General features: G+C 42.7%; 1 protein-coding gene across 3 annotated transcripts in view; it reads left to right on the plus strand.

Annotated features, from left to right (window-relative positions):
• Window positions 1-1,547: 1,547 nt before the first annotated feature.
• The window catches only part of Sptssb (serine palmitoyltransferase small subunit B), a 34,212-nt gene continuing 19,953 nt past the window's right edge, over window positions 1,548-15,806 (plus strand). For all 3 annotated transcript variants that reach the window (XM_029474912.2, XM_029474913.2, XM_021158890.3), the window contains exon 1: window positions 1,548-2,400. The gene's annotated coding sequence lies outside the window, so the exon portion shown is untranslated. The remainder of the gene's footprint in view (window positions 2,401-15,806) is intronic.

The following is a 15,806-nucleotide window of genomic DNA, read 5'->3' on the forward strand; positions in this document are numbered from 1 at the left end:
AGAGAGAGAGAGGTGAGAAAAACTAATAATCGAATAAATGTGTGAATATCCTGCAATATAACTATAATTGCTCAACATAACATAATGTGAAGTGATATCTGAATATAATATGATAGGCCCTTCAAACCATTCAGTAAAACTGACAGTGTCTTGGAAACTGCTTCACAGTTTATATACAGTAGAGATGAGCCAGAAGAGGGAGACTGATGCTGCTGATCCTGTGTCTCTTGTAGTCCAGGCTGGCCTTGAACTTGCCGTGTACCTGAAGATGAGCTTGACCTCCTAAGTGCCCTGCCTCTATCTCTGAATGCTGGAATTACAGATATATACCACCACTCCAGACAGTAAAGTAGTTGCAAAAGGTACCCATTTCACAAGCTCATGGCGGGAAGAACTACGGCTCCTTTTCCACCGATGCACAGTGATGTGGGAGATGGTGTCAGTCTAGTAGGAGATCCAGAAACTAGTACGAAAAACATTGGTCATCCCTCGGTCATTTCGCAGGGCTTCTATTTCCCCCTCTAAAGCTGTAAGTGATCATGTCTGCCTGGCAAACACTGCAACTTGTGTCAGGAGAAGCCAAGAGATAAGAAATGTGACCAACATAAAGTGGTTATGAAATAAAAGCACTAAATACAAAAGCTGAAAGGAAAGAGAGCTGTAAAAAGCACCAAGCATGGGCATGTGTTCCACTGGCTCATTCCCAGCCCCCCAACCACCTTCAGCTTTGGGGGACACCCTGCTTCCTGCATGGAGACACCACGGGCCCAATAGCGTAAGGCTCCCTCTGCGTAATGCTGGCGCTCCCATCCTGCTGAAAGTGTGTTGTGAGAAAGAGCAGAAAGCTGCCAGTAGCTCAAATTCGCGCTTCAGCACAATCGGCCCAGTGGAGCCTACGATGCCTCCCCCTCCTGGAGTGGAAGCTGAATGGCAGATGCTGCCCAAATGTTCATTAATCGAGAGGCTTCCGTCCCCGGACGCCCCTGGATCTTGGACAGAAAAAAAAAAAAATCTCGGTCGAATATGCAGGATGAGGAGTCTCCAGACCCTGTGCGCCCTTAGCGCCCAACCACAGAGTCAAATGCAAGCATTGCCCAGGATGAAGACGAAAGAGATCGATCAAGGTCTGGCTGCGGGTTTCCAGCGAAGATGCTGTGCGCAAGGCACGCCAGCCCCAGAGCGGCTCTGTGCGTCTCTGCGGCACCCAGCCGACTGCCGGCCCCCTTTCCCAATTTGCCCTCCAGCCATTCGTCTGCAAAAGAATTCCCTGCACTTGTGAGTGAACCCACACAAGTTCTCTAGGCACGGTTCTCCTACTCTTTCCACCAGGGAAGGGTGGGGGTAGTTTTTCAACCTTAACCTCCCTGCTACCTGGAGGAAGGTGACTGTACAGGGAGGGAGAGGGATTGTTTTACAGGTTCCAAGGCGTCAGAATTAGATGTCAGTGCCAAAGTGGCTTGTTTTCTTCCTTTGCCTTTTGACATCCGGTGAGATGACAGCTGCTTGGGCTCAACCCGGGGGCTCACTTTGCAGCCGGGCGCCGAGTTTCAGACTGCAGCCTTGCTCCGCGTAGACCCGGGCCTCTTCGCCCCTCATCCAAGTCTGCGACGGATGTATGCTGACAGGCATCCTCTGAGCATTGGTTAAAGCCCTACAGTATTCACCTTTGCACCTCTGGTTTATCTACTGTCGCCGCCGCTGCCTCCTCCATCTCCCCCTCGCCTCCTCCCTCCTTTTCTTCCCCATCCCCACCCTATCATCATTTGCACCACCACCAAAATACGCGCCCCTCTGGTAGAGTCAAAACTCCCCCTGAAGCGATGGGGAGGGCAACACCCATCCCCCCTCCTATCTCTGCCTAGGCTCCCGGTTTTACTGCAGCAATTGGAGGTGAGGTGACAGCGCCACCTCGGTCTCCTCCGTAGCTCTCAGAGCCCCTGCTCCCCCCAGTAACACGGAAGGCGCCCTCTCTTGAGAGGCTAATCTCTGAAGAAGTGCGAACAGGCTACAGAAAAACAAAACAAAACAAACCGAATTTTAAAAATGTAGAAGTCACTAGGCTGCATTCCTCGGAGAACAACCCAGTCTCCCAGAACTGAGTATCAGCGCATAGGAAGTTGGGACCTTAGAGTGAAGGGGGAGGGGAGTGGTGCAGCCGGCATTCTCTTCTGGAAGGAGTCACTGCAAGCCCTGCGGTTGGACATAAGTTTGCGTAAGAGTGTTTTCCTTTTGTCAATTATTAATCACCGGAATCAGTTTGGCAGAACTGGAGTTTTAGCAGTAGTGCAGAGGGCGGGGCCGAACACCTAACTCTGGGAGCCTCAGCTGTGCCCAACACAGTGACAAGCTAACAGAAGCTGGGGAGAAGCCAGAGCATCTAAGCCCACTCTAAGGCAGGAGGTAAGCATCTTTCAAAATACCTACGTCCAATCTAAAGGAGCTTCCATAGCACAGAGTTTCTGTCTGCATGGGGGGAAACTAGAACTGAGCTTTAATGCAATTTATCTGCTTCTTATTTAACTATATTACAACTCTAAGAATTGAACGGTTCCTCTTGGCATTTACTATGTTGGAAACTAAGATACTTTTCTCAACAGAAGCCAAACTTTATTGTTGGAACTTTTTCAGCCAGAAGAAAAAAATGTTTTACATTATTTTCATTATTCATTCATTCATTTGTACGGTTTGTTAATATTCAAGGAGATATCTTGAGATGCGCGTGGCTTCCTTCTTTAGGTGGTAATATTCATTAGTTCTCTCTCTTCGGGTTACTTTAGGCAGCGGCACACAGGCGTCAGCTGCCAGCAGGTAAGCCATAGCCAGCAAAGAATGTGTGTTAGTATTTTTCTCCTGATTATTAAGCACAGTGTGTTTTCTCAGGGATGCTTATGAGATTGTCACGGCAGTCAAAATCCTCAGCCTGCAGAGGAATATGTGTCCCTGGAGGAATGCATGTCATGCATGTCTGTGGGGAGCAGGGGTTACAAGTGTTAGTCCTGACTTGTTTCAATTGGAAGGGCATTCAACTGGTTGCCAGTCTTCGCATCAGCTCAGCCCATGTGCCAATACAGAATTAGAAGATTTGTTAAATCTAAACTTTAGACCCCCCAAATCCAAATAAATGAATCAGGGGAATTGGGATGTTTGGGGTTTGTACTGGCTAGTTTTGTGTCAACTTGACACAAGCCGGAGTTATCACAGAGAAAGAAGCTTCAGTTGAGGAAATGCCTCCATGAGATCCAACTGTAAGGCATTTTCTCAATTAGTGATCAAGAGGCAAAAGCCCCTTGTGGGCGGGACCATCCCTGGACTGGTAGTCTTGAGTTCTATAAGAGAGCAGGCTGAGCAAGCCAGAGGAAGCAAGCCAGTAAGTAACATCCCTCCATGGCCTCTGCACCAGCTCCTGCTTCCTGACCTGCTTGAGTTCCAGTCCTGACTTCTTTTAGTGATGAACAGCAATGTGGAAGTGTAAGCTGAATAAACCCTTTCCTCCCCAACTTGCTTCTTGGTCATGATGTTTTGTCCAGGAATAGAAACCCTGACTAAAACAGGGTTTTTTTTGTAAAAGACTTTATGACAGCAATTGTTATTTTTAATCAAATGATACTAAGAAATACACAGCCATTTTTTGCCAGAGAACCTTTAAAATTGATGTGTGCAGATAACTGGGGGGAGAGCTTCATCACTTGCTTTCCACATTTGGTTTGTTCCTGTGCCTCTTAACGTAACCACTATTTACATGAATTTTAATCGCTGTGATGACTTTGTACATGGATCACTTAGACCAGTACTTTTCAACCTTCTTAATGCTGCAGCCCTTTAATACAGTCCCTCGTATTCAAATAACCATCGTTATTTTTGCTGCTACTTCATAACTGTAACTTTGCTACTGTTATGAATCATAATTTAAATATCTGATGTACAGATGGTTTTAAGGGACCCCTGTGAAAAGGTCCTTTTGGATCCCCAAAGAGGTCGAGACCCAAAGGTTGAGAACCACTGGCTTAGACCAACAACAAACTTTTGTGTAAGACACACAACTTCACTTTTCAAATCTTTCTAAACAACTAAATAATTAATTCAAATGTAATTAAATTAAGTTAAATTAAAAATGTCAAGTTAAGGCAAATGCACATTTAGAATTTTACTGTGCGTCAAGTAGAAATTAACCAGTCTGTAACTCCCTACTGCTTACAACTTCCGTCATTTTTAAATAAAAACTACTCTTTATAAGTCCATGACCAATTAACAAAGACAGTAAAAAAAAGTTTTGCAGGCAAATATGTTTGTGTGTGTGTGTGTGTGTGTGTGTGTGTGTGTGTATCTTCATTTTTAAGGATTGGGACTGTATAGATGTTTCAAAGAGTAAAGTACACGCAAGCATGAGGACCCAAGTCAAATCCCCAGCAACTACCTAAAAAGACATAACAAAATGTGTCTGTAATCCCAGAACTGGAAGGTAGAGACAGGAGAATCCTGGAGTCTTTTCCTGGTGTCCATTCTAGCCAAATGGACAAGTTCCTGGTTCAGTGAGAGAGAACATGCCCCAAACATAAAATATAGAGCCACAGAAGACACCAAACATTGACTTCTGACTTCCACACACATGCACAAGTATGGACACATCACACACACACATACACACACACACACAGCTATGCATATAGATACCCCACACACATGAGCACATCATCCAGATAAAACTGAACCTCTAGAATTAAGTCTATAAACACACCCCTTTTCAAAACAACAATCAGTGAAAAATTATCTCTGGATTTAATCCTGAGGGAATACAGCAAATGAAGAAGTACTTATGCAAAATAATCTGTAACACAACAACTTCGTTGTAAGAACAACAAAGGTGCATGGTATTTGAGTGAAATTCATCTTCCCAGCTTCCCTGAGCTTGGGAATGGTGGTGATCCACTCTGACTGGGTGGTGCTTTGCTCAAGGTAATTTGCAGAGATCCCTCTCAACCTAGAATCCAGTCCAGAGCAACAGCCTCTTCGAAAGAGAAATAGGCCATCACCTTCCTCAACTTTGTGTTAAAGAAGCTTTAGTTCAGGGAGGACCAACAGAGACATCATTCTTCCTACAGACAATGTACAACGCCCACATGGCCAAAGATGAAGAACATATTAACAAAGAGACAAACAGCCCATTTTAAAGGGAGCAAAGGTTTGAACACACATTTCTCCAAAGAAGATATACATAAGAAAGGTGTTTATCTTTACTTAATAGGAAAATCAAAATCAAAATCATAATGAAATACTTCTTAACACCAACCACAATGGTTATAAACAAAGAGATCCATATTTACATTTCAACCTAATCCATGCTCAGAGAAGAAAGTTGGGGGTTGGAAGATAAGGTAGAATAGTTGCAGCACAAGTCAGTGCTTGCCTAGTTTACCCAAGGCCCTGGGGTTGATTTTTTGTATCACAAGGAGAGTGGGGAGGAAGGGAAGGAAGAGAAAGGGAAGGAGGAGGAGAAGGAAGGGGAGGAGGGAGAGGGGGAGGAGGAAGAAATAGAAGTGTTAGATCTGTCATGTATTACCAATGGGGATGTAAATGATGTAGTGGAAAATTTGGTAATTCCTCAAAAAGTTACCCAAATAATACAATTCCACTCTTAGACATATATTCTAGAGAACTGAAAGTTTATGTCCACAAAAGAACTAGTACCCAAATCCTCATCACAGTAGTATACATAACAGGCAAAACCAAACAAGCAACCCAGAAACAGTCCTAGTATTGAGAGGTGGGTGAGTGGAACCGATCAGCAGATACTACCCAACATGCTTCAGCACGGATGGGCATTGAAAAGATTATGTTAAGTGAAGAACAGCCCACATTGTGTGGTTCCCTTTATGTAACACATCTCAAAGCAGCAAATCTGTAGAGAGAGAAATCAGATCAGTTGTTGCTGAGAGCTGGTGTGGGAGATAAGGTGGGAAGAGATGGGAAGTGACTGCTAAAGGGTACAGTGTCTTTGGGAGATGGCAAATCTTAGGCCATGGGAAGGACTTGTAGCTATGGATGTAGTACTACTGAAAGACATTAAAGTGTATACTTAAACTAGGTTAATTGTATGATACACAAATGACATTTCTAAGGCATATTATTAAGAACCGTAGGCAGGCAGATGTAGTGACTTACCAATAACCCCAGCCTGTGGGAAGCTGATGAAAGAGAATTGCAAGCTTTGAGATTAGCCAGAAAATTTTTAGCAAGACTCTTGTCTTAAAACACAAAAGGCAAGGGGCTAGAGGTGGGACTCAATCTTAGAGCATTTGCCCCAGGACCAGAAAAGAAAAAAAAATATGTAAAGCATTGAAAGAACTAATGAATTTAAAACTTTGGAGTTTGTAAAAATCCCCTGTGCCATTAAGCCACTATGAAGTTTTTTTTGCCCAATGGCCGTGTGGAAATATGCAGAATCACTAAGGACGGCACGGGAGCTGGAGAGCTGTATGGTTTACATCATTTTTCATACCTGCCCGAGCTTTTCTTCTGTTCATAAATCAATCAGATGCCATTCAGCTCCTTATCATAGGGGATTTACATGCAATACAGCACCCACCCAGGAGCTGTGGAGGACAGTTACTCTTCTTGCTTCTAGGTAAATGTAGTCTTGATCGGTTCTTTTATTTTTAATTCATTTATTTATTTATTATATGTAAGTACACTGTAGCTGTCTTCAGACACACCAGAAGAGGGCGTCAGATCTCATTTTGGGTGATTGTGAGCCACCATGTGGTTGCTGGGATTTGACCTTCGGAAGAGCAGTCGGGTGCTCTTACCCACTGAACCATCTCACCAGCCCCTTGATCGGTTCTTGGGGTTAATTTTAAATTTGCTATGCCCCACACTGGCTTAGAGAGAAAGGTGCCGGAATCTCAGCAAAACCTGAATTTCTGCTCAGTTTAAAACACTTCCACTTACCCTAGGTCAGCTCTGAAGGCAAGAGACGTGGAAAAGCTGAGGAAGTAGCCACTGGCATCCCCATAGCACACTGATATGTCCTTGCTGGAAAGCAGTGACTGTAATTATGCCAATCCCCAATGCACAGGCCCCTAAATAATTAATTCATTCCTCTATCTGTCTCCTGTGTTTTGAGTTCCCACAGCTTCCTGAGCCTGTGCAAAGAACCGTGGGATGGGATGGCAATGTTTTGTCCAGAACAAGTGTATAGTTCAAGTGCCTTGTAACCATGTGAGGTAGAAAGCACCAGGACAGTTGGCAGGACAGTTATGCATACTCTAAGCTGTGTGAATTAGTCTTCCTGCTTCAGGAAGACTCAGCAAGACTCCTATTCAGCGACACAGGCTTCTCCTTCCATGTGCAGGTTTTTAAGAATGTGTCAAGCTGATGGAAATAAATTCTGCCCAGCCATATTATTATTATTATTATTATTATTATTATTAATTATTATTAAAATTATTTATTTACTTTATATCCCAATCATAGCTTCCCTTCCCCCTTCTCCTCCCAGTACCTCCCCTCTCCTCCCCAATCCATCCCTCCTCTCTTTCTACTCGGAAAAGGGGAGACCTCCCATGGATATCAACTAGCCTTGACATATCAAGTTGCAATAAGACTAGGCACAATTTCTACTAAGGCTAGACACGGAGACAGCCCAGTTAGAGAAAACGGTCCCAAAGGCAAGCAACAGAGTCATGACAAGTCCTGCTCCCTCTGTTAGGAGTCCCACATGAAAACCAAGCAACACAACTGTCACATAGATGTAGAAGGCCTAGGTGAGTCCCATGCATGTTCTCTGCTGACAAATCAGTCTCTGAGCACCTATGACCCCCGTTAGTTGACTCTGTTGGGTTTTTTTGTGGTGTCCTTGATCCATCTGGTTCCAAAAATCTTTCTCCATCTTTCCTAAGATTCTCCAAGCTCCACCTAACGTTTAGATATGGGTCTCTGTATCAGTTTCCATCAGATTCTGGGTGAGGATTCTCTGATGACAGTTATGCTAGGCTCTTGTCTGCAAGCATAACAGAATATCATTAATAGGGGTGGGCTCCATCTCATGGCATAGGCCTCAAGCTGGACCAGTCATTGGCTGACCAGTCCCTCAGTGTACTGTCAGACATTTCTGCTTCATCTTTACCCATGCACATCTTCTAGGCAGGACAAATTGTGGGCCAAAGGTTTCGTGGCTAGGTTGGTATCCCAGTCTCTCCACTGGAAGCTTTGCCTGGTTACAGAAGATGAGCAGTTCAGGCTCTGTATCCTCCATTTCTAGGAGTCTTAGCTAGCGTCACCCTCATAGATACCTGAGAGTTTCATTGTCCTAAGTTTCTAGCTCGTCCCAGAGATGCCACCAGCCCCCATTCCAGTTGTCTCTCCCTCTGTTCTCCCCTAGCCTGATCCCTCTTGTTCCCATCCCCACTCCCTCTTCCATCCAGTTCCCTCCCTTCTACCCAGTCTTTAACTGCAATGACTAGTGTCAAATTTTGTCCAATTAGAAGACTTCCTTTGAAAAAAATTGTGTGTGTGTGTGTGTGGTTATGACTGTGTTTTGTGTGTGTGTGTGTTTTCATTTCTATCTGTGCCTGTGTCTATGTGTGTCTGTGTACACATAGAGTGTCAGCAGACAACCTTGGATGCTATTCCTCAGGGGCAGGCCATCTTTTATTTTTCTTCTAGAGGCAGCATATTTCACTTACTTGAAACTTGCCAAATAGGCTCGGCTGGCTGGCCCATGCTGGGCTGGCTGACCAGTCAACCCCAGGGAATCTGCCTGTCCCTGAGCTCCCAAAACTTTGATCACAAGCATGCACCTTCATGCCCTTTCTTGCTTGGATTCTTGGAATCTAACGGCAGTTCTCATTCTCGTGGTTGCTCTTTTACAAACTGATCAATCTTCCCAGCTGTGATAAAGAATGGGTTTAAGGTCTAATCATTTGTCTATACATTAAACACGTGTAGGATAAGTTGGTCATGCCTTTTCTTTTTCTCCATCTCTTGGAGGGAAGGTTCTTGAGACAGCACACATTTCTACATAGCTTAGGCTGGCCTTGAACTCATGATACACCTGCCTAAGTCTACCAATGCTACAGTTATAGATATGCAGTACCATGTATGGCTTTTAATGTCACTTTTATTTAGGATTGATAATGCAGATATTGATTCAGTAACTATTACTACACAACTGTACCGTACCAGGACACTCGGGCCTTAGATAAGTAATAAACACACAGATAAAACAGCTTGCCTCTAAAGTGCTTATATTCTGGTGGACATCTCATATATTAATAGCAAAAACAATAGGTAAATATAAATATATAAAAAGAAAAGAGCTCTTGGAGTAAAGGATGGAATAAGGTACAGTTTTAAGCTGTGGATTCAAGCTGGAAAGTATGCTTGTATAATTCCATGCTGTAGAAAGCAAGGACAACCCGCTCTGTGAATCCAGAAGAAATTCAAGAATTTCCAATAGGTTTCTTCAGATAGGTTTCTGTTCCCCATGCTGGGGTTTATTCCCCCTTCATACTTTCCTCCTCACCCATAAGCATTATCATTCTTATTATTATATTATTTTAACCAAAATATTCCATTATTTCCTAAAGGAAAAATTATCCCCAACACATACCAAGTATGTACAAAGAAGAGCTCTCCAACACCTGCTTGGAGAATTACAACTGAACTATTAATAAAACAGTGTCTTTTAAAATAGTATTTTGTGACTTTTGTAAAAAGTCCATACACACATACAATGTATTTTAATCATATTCAATTCCCCACTCTTCCTCATAGGTCCTCCCAGAGCCACACTCACCCCTTTTCCTTATGATCCACTGTGTCTAGTTTGTGCTGACTTATGGAGACAGGGGCATCCACTAGAGTGTGGTCAACCTACCTGGACTCACACCCTTAAAGAAAGCTGACTTTTCCCTCCCAAACAGTGTCTTAAAACAAAAATCCTCACTCAAAGAAATTGTCAGCCTGGGCTGTCATTTCCTTTTTGGCCCCTTGTGTTTCGCTGTTCCATGGATACACGTAGTGTTCCGAGGGGTTGTATGTACATAATGCAAATCTGGTTCCCCAAATATAGCACCTTTTGGAGAGCCAAAGAGAGTTTAAGGGGAAGGAAACATTGAGAGGCATCCTAGGAAGGAAATGGAAGAGTGCCTCTTCGAGGACTACAGAGGGTGAGCAGAACACGACATCCCACAGGTCAGCTGGTGGGGGTGGGGGGGAGGCCATCACTCCACCGTTCTAGAATTTCTACACAGTACCTGATTTCAAAGGTACCCGAGGACACCTTGCTCTAATAATATATACGAGGTGCAGCAATATTTCTGGAATGGAGTTTTTTTAGGTCTGGTTTAAAAGGAGCAGGGATGAGATTTTGTAAGTCAAAGAGAGCATTTATTTTAATCTCAACTGAGAAGTGTGTAAGAACGGTAAGAGTAGAACTAAAAACAAGGTTTTTAAAAATAAGATCTATTATACTGGGACATTACAATGTTTACTCATTTATTTAACATGGTTTAATTAAACAGCTAGTGTATGCTAATCGTGGAGGAAAAGATGAGACAACGGAAGACATTATTCAAACCTCTTTTTTCTAGACTGCTGTGAGTGTGCCTGCATGTCTGTGTATGTGTGCACATGTTTGTGCATGCGTGTGTTTGTGTGTGTGTGTGCGCCTGTTTTACTAGAAACTGAGCACAGAACTTCATTCGCGTTAAGCAAACATCCTGCCAACTGAACAATATCTCCAACCCAATACTCTATTCGCTACAAAATGGATGAAGAACATAGGATAAGATCCTCAAGAGCATCCAGCCCTGCCACCCAGGCCCTGACAGCCTTTCTTCATCCCTCCCTGTGCCTCAGTTTACCCACTACTTCCCATAGTCATAACATTTGCCACACTGTGGGGAGATACTTGCCTAATTATCCCTGCTCTCAGGATATGGTCTGGAGACAGTAACCATGTCGGTCTTAATGAACGTATCCCTTCTTATGTCTTTGCGACAAATAGAATGGATGGATGGATGGATGGATGGCGGACAGACAGACAGACAGACGGACGGGCCTACAATCATTATGAATGATTTGCTGGCCTGTAGTCAAAGTTCTTTACATAGCAAGGCAGTGTGGCAGAGGAGTTTGGGGTATGTGCTCTGCAATTTCTTTCTTAAATAAATAAAATGTTGGGTCAATTTTAAAATTTTAAATCTCCATTTCCATGTTTGTAAAGTAAGCACCAAGATTCCTATCCACCCTGAACAGTTTTAAGTGAAACCTATAAGGCCTTACCTACAAAGCACTTAGCAAAATTCTGGAATATAAATTGCACAATAAATATCTACTATTATTATCAAACTAAGACAACTTTCAAGCTGACAGCTCCATTATAAGATCAAAGGCTGTCCGTAATGTCAAGCCGGAGCTAGCCTGCTGATGTCAAGATCAGTGAAAATACTAAAGAGTAAATTTGGAAAGGAATGTAAGTCGCACATTGAACAAGAAAATAAAAATGACCAGAAGAAGAAAGAAGGGAAAGAAAGGCTCAAGATGGCAGATATTCCCTCTGGCTGAGTAAAACACCAGTTCTGATCCAGGCTTACTGTGCCTCACGGCACACCATGCCCAGGGTCAGGGAGTAGTCACTGATGTACAATAAGAAAAAGTGAAAGAAATCCTACTTGAACTGACTTTTACCTGTCCTTAGGGCTTTAGATAGTCCTTTTTAGCATAGTTTACAAATCTAATAATTGGGGGGGGGGTGGCGCCATTTGTCAGACCTTTAGTCCATTATCATCACAGTACCACATCAAGCTATCTATATTACTTGGAATGAACTGAAGAAAGAGCTAACTGGACTAATCCGTGAAAACCTAGAAATTCTAATAATTAACTTTTCTTCTGGTAAAGGACTGGAATACCCTCGGGCTCTTCTCCAATGGGAGAAGCCACAGAGAATCTCAAATTTTACAAAGAAACATTTTAATTACTGGCTGGAGCCTCTGAAGGCCCTTGGATCACACAACTGATAGAAAGAGTGGCCCCTGTGGCAGAAAGCATGAGTGGGGCAGTGGCATGGCTCAGCAAGTAAAGGCATCCACCACCAAGCCTGACCATCTGAAAACAATCCCTGGGAACCAGGTGGGAATGAATAGAACCAATTCCTGCAGACTGGCCTCTGACTTCCACATTTGACCTGTCTTACACAGACACACACACACACACACACACACACACACAAATAAGTAAACATGACCACACGCATATCCAGGCCACACTAAGGGAAGGGCAGCTATTCTAGTCAACAGAACTTGTCTCAACTTTCAGTTGTCATTAAGACATGACTGCTGTATACTTTGAAGGGAGAAAATTTTTAAAGCTTTTAAATGTGTAATAGTTTTAAACTAGGCAAGGTGCTTATGCAAACATATATACATATTTCCTGCTTGACTTGGTTCATTATCTGCAACTAAATGGCAACTTAAGAACCTGACACTAGGGAGCCAAAATAAGAGTGGGAAGGGAATCTCAGAAGTAGAATGGCAAGCACAAAGCCCTAGGTTTGAGGCCTGGCACCATAAAAGAAATTAATATACAATTTAAAATATTATGGATGTCTTTCATAAGTTACATATGTATCCTCTGCCACCCTCCCATAGAACTCAAAACAGTGTTAGGTTCATACAAATCACTCAATAAATATTTATGGTATGAATTGAGCAAATGTATGTTAACTTAAATTTTAGTTTAATGTAATCAATAGAAAAGTGATTTTCAAATCTATGTAGTATTAAATGGGGGAAAAAAGTTCTTCTGGGAAAAGGAATTGAAAAACTCAAGATTCAATATTAAGTACGCCTTACTGGAGTCTTCATTTCTGAGGTAAGATGCCATGAGGAAAGGCAACTTGGGAGGAAAGGATTTATTTAGTTTGCATTTCCTGAGTCACAGTTTGTTTCCCGAAGGAAAGAACAGGAACCCAGAGGCAAAAAACGGAAGCCAAGGCCATGGAGGAGCGCTGCTTATTGGTTTGCTCCTCATGGCTTGCTCAGCCTGCCTTCTACCACCTGGACCACCCAGAGGTGGCACAGCCACCAGTGAGGTGGACCTCTCACATTAATCACCAATCAAAAAAAAAAAAAAAAAAAAACCATGCCCCACAGACTTGCCTACAGAGCCATCCGATGGAGATGATTTCTCAGTTCAAATTTCCTCTTCCCAGATGCATCCAGGTTTGTGTCAAGTTGACAAAACCAACCAGAACATACCACAACAATCACAAGGGGGTTTAAAAGAAAACAATACATATCAAAGAGTAAGCAATATATATCTAACATGGTAATTATGTGTGCATCTGTTTCTTGGCTACTCTGAAATTCTTACTGTTACATTTCAGCACTTTATTTTTTTTCACAGCTAGTGCAAGCTTAACAGTCAACCAAATAGATAACAAAGAAATCTTTATGTGGCCCACATCTGTGGTTTCAGCTCAAAAGGCTGACAAAGGATGGTGAGTTTGAGACTAGCCTACCCTATGTACCCAAGACTAGCACTAAAAGGAAGCAGGTTTTAAAACCAAGGGCAGTTTGCAAAGCCACAAAGCAACAATGTTTCCCTTAAAGTTACAAATTCTGCTAAGCTAGACCCTCACTATATGCCTTCTCTGAAACTGAACTAGTATACAAAGATCAGTGTTTGTGACATTGAGATTTGTAATATTATGACAGTCTGATTGCCTGAGCTATTTTTCAATAATGTACAACTGAGGGAAAAGCTGTCACATATCAGAGACTTACTTGTGTGTCATTGCTAAAGGCATGTTAAGTCTATCCTATCAGTATGTGTGTGTGTGTGTGTGTGTGTGTGTATGTGTAAGTAACAAAGACATATGACAGAAAGGCATGCAATCTATTAGTATAAGTAAAAAAAAAATTGACTTCTTGCAAACGTGTCTCAAATTCTAAATGTAATAATCACTCCAAGTCATTGTGGAGCTAAATGCTACAGAAAGTGATAATTCGATTGCCATAGACCTTGTGAATAGCTTATGTTAAACTACCAGTTTTCTTTAGGAAGCTTTAAGTAGAGTCTCTCGCAAACAGGTTATATGACCTGCTTAACATCGGCATTCATCGACATGACAGCTCTAGGCTATAGGAGGCGTCCCTTATCACTATGCTAATTCTCCACACTATCACATCGCTTTTGATTAACTGGAGTCTAATTGTTTCCTGTTTACATAATTACTTAAAAGTCCATTCTGATAGGAGTGAGTTCTTGGAAAGAGCCTTGACTTTATGAAGCTGATGCTACAGGACACAGATTTGATTTTTAGGGGGAAAAGGAAAAAGTAGTCATAGAAGGGAGTGAGAACCCACAATTTGATGTGAAGCCTTCATGGAGCGGGGTCAGGGAGAGGTGGGGAGTACACCTTCATTTCCCACAAGCACGAGATACATACTCACTTTATTTAGCAGGATGCCCAAAAGAATGGGATTGTGTGCACATACGCTAAGAACAGTAAACTACTTCTCCCAGTTTTACTCAACAGTTGAAAATAGATTTGTTATTTGGGGGTAGCTCTTTACTAGATAGGTTAGGCAGAAATGAAAACTAAGGCTACAGACAGAATGCCCCCACCCTGGAGAGGTTGGGCGTTCACATATTTCCTTATTTAATTAACAACAAAAAGGGGGGGCAGGGGTGGTGTTACACACTTTTAATCCCAGCACTCCAGAGGCAGAGGCAGGCGGATCTCTGAGTTTGAGGCCAGCCTGGTCTAGAGAGTGATAAATCCTGTAGTAGTTCTTGTTGGCCAAAAGCTCACTATGTAGACCAGGCTGATGTCTAACAAAGATCCACCAACCTGTGAGTGTTGGGATTAAAAGGCTTGTCGAGGCCTATACCACCACACCCAGCTAGCCTTCATATCTTAATCCATTATTTCATTGCCTAAAAGTCTGAACAAACAACAACAAAAAGCAGTCAAGTCGGCCTCATTCTGGATTTGGCTGGCAGAAAAAAAAAATCATGTAATTTAGGGCCAAGAGAAAACAAAGGGCAAAGCTGTCCCACAGTTTCCTCCACTGTGGAGCAAACAGACCAGGCTACGCATGGAACACAATACACCACCACACTCCCCCACATTCCTTCTGGTAAGTCCCCAGTTCACAGAACAGTCCCCTCACCAGCCTGCCTGCCTGCCTACCTGCCCAGCTTGTCTCTGAAGGGCTCAAGAGAGTGAGCAGGAAAAAAAAAAAAAAAGAATCACTCAGATAAAAGGGGCAAAATACATAGAAAACGTAAGAAACAAATAATAATTGGGAAAAATTTACCATTACATCGGAGCTACTTTTCACTACGTTGTGTGGAGTAATCTCTACAACAAGCTTGGGTCACAAATCACACATCTTATTCATGTAGCTGATGCTTATTGATGTTTGGCAACCCATACTACAGCATTTCTCAACCTGGGAGTTGCAACCACTTGGGGGTTGCACAGATCAGATATCCTGCATATCAGATGTATATATTATGATTCATAACAGTAGGGTGATTATAATTGTGAAGCAACAATGAAAAGAATTTTATGGTTGGGGCTCAACTCAACATGAGGAGCTGTGTGAAGGGTCGCAGCCTTAGGAAGGTTGAGGGCCTCTGCTCTAGAACATCACAACAACAAAAAAAAATGTTCAAGATGCCCAAAGTAGAATATTAACAGATCAACACATCCTTCTATGCCATTTGTCCTACTTTTCGGATTGGATCTTAGAATTGGTGAACTTAGTAAGTCTGTCTCTATTTCTCCCGCCATG

Source organism: Mus caroli, unplaced genomic scaffold (assembly GCF_978045245.1).
Source record: "Mus caroli unplaced genomic scaffold, Mus_caroli_1 scaffold_3, whole genome shotgun sequence".
Lineage (NCBI taxonomy): Eukaryota > Metazoa > Chordata > Mammalia > Rodentia > Muridae > Mus > Mus caroli.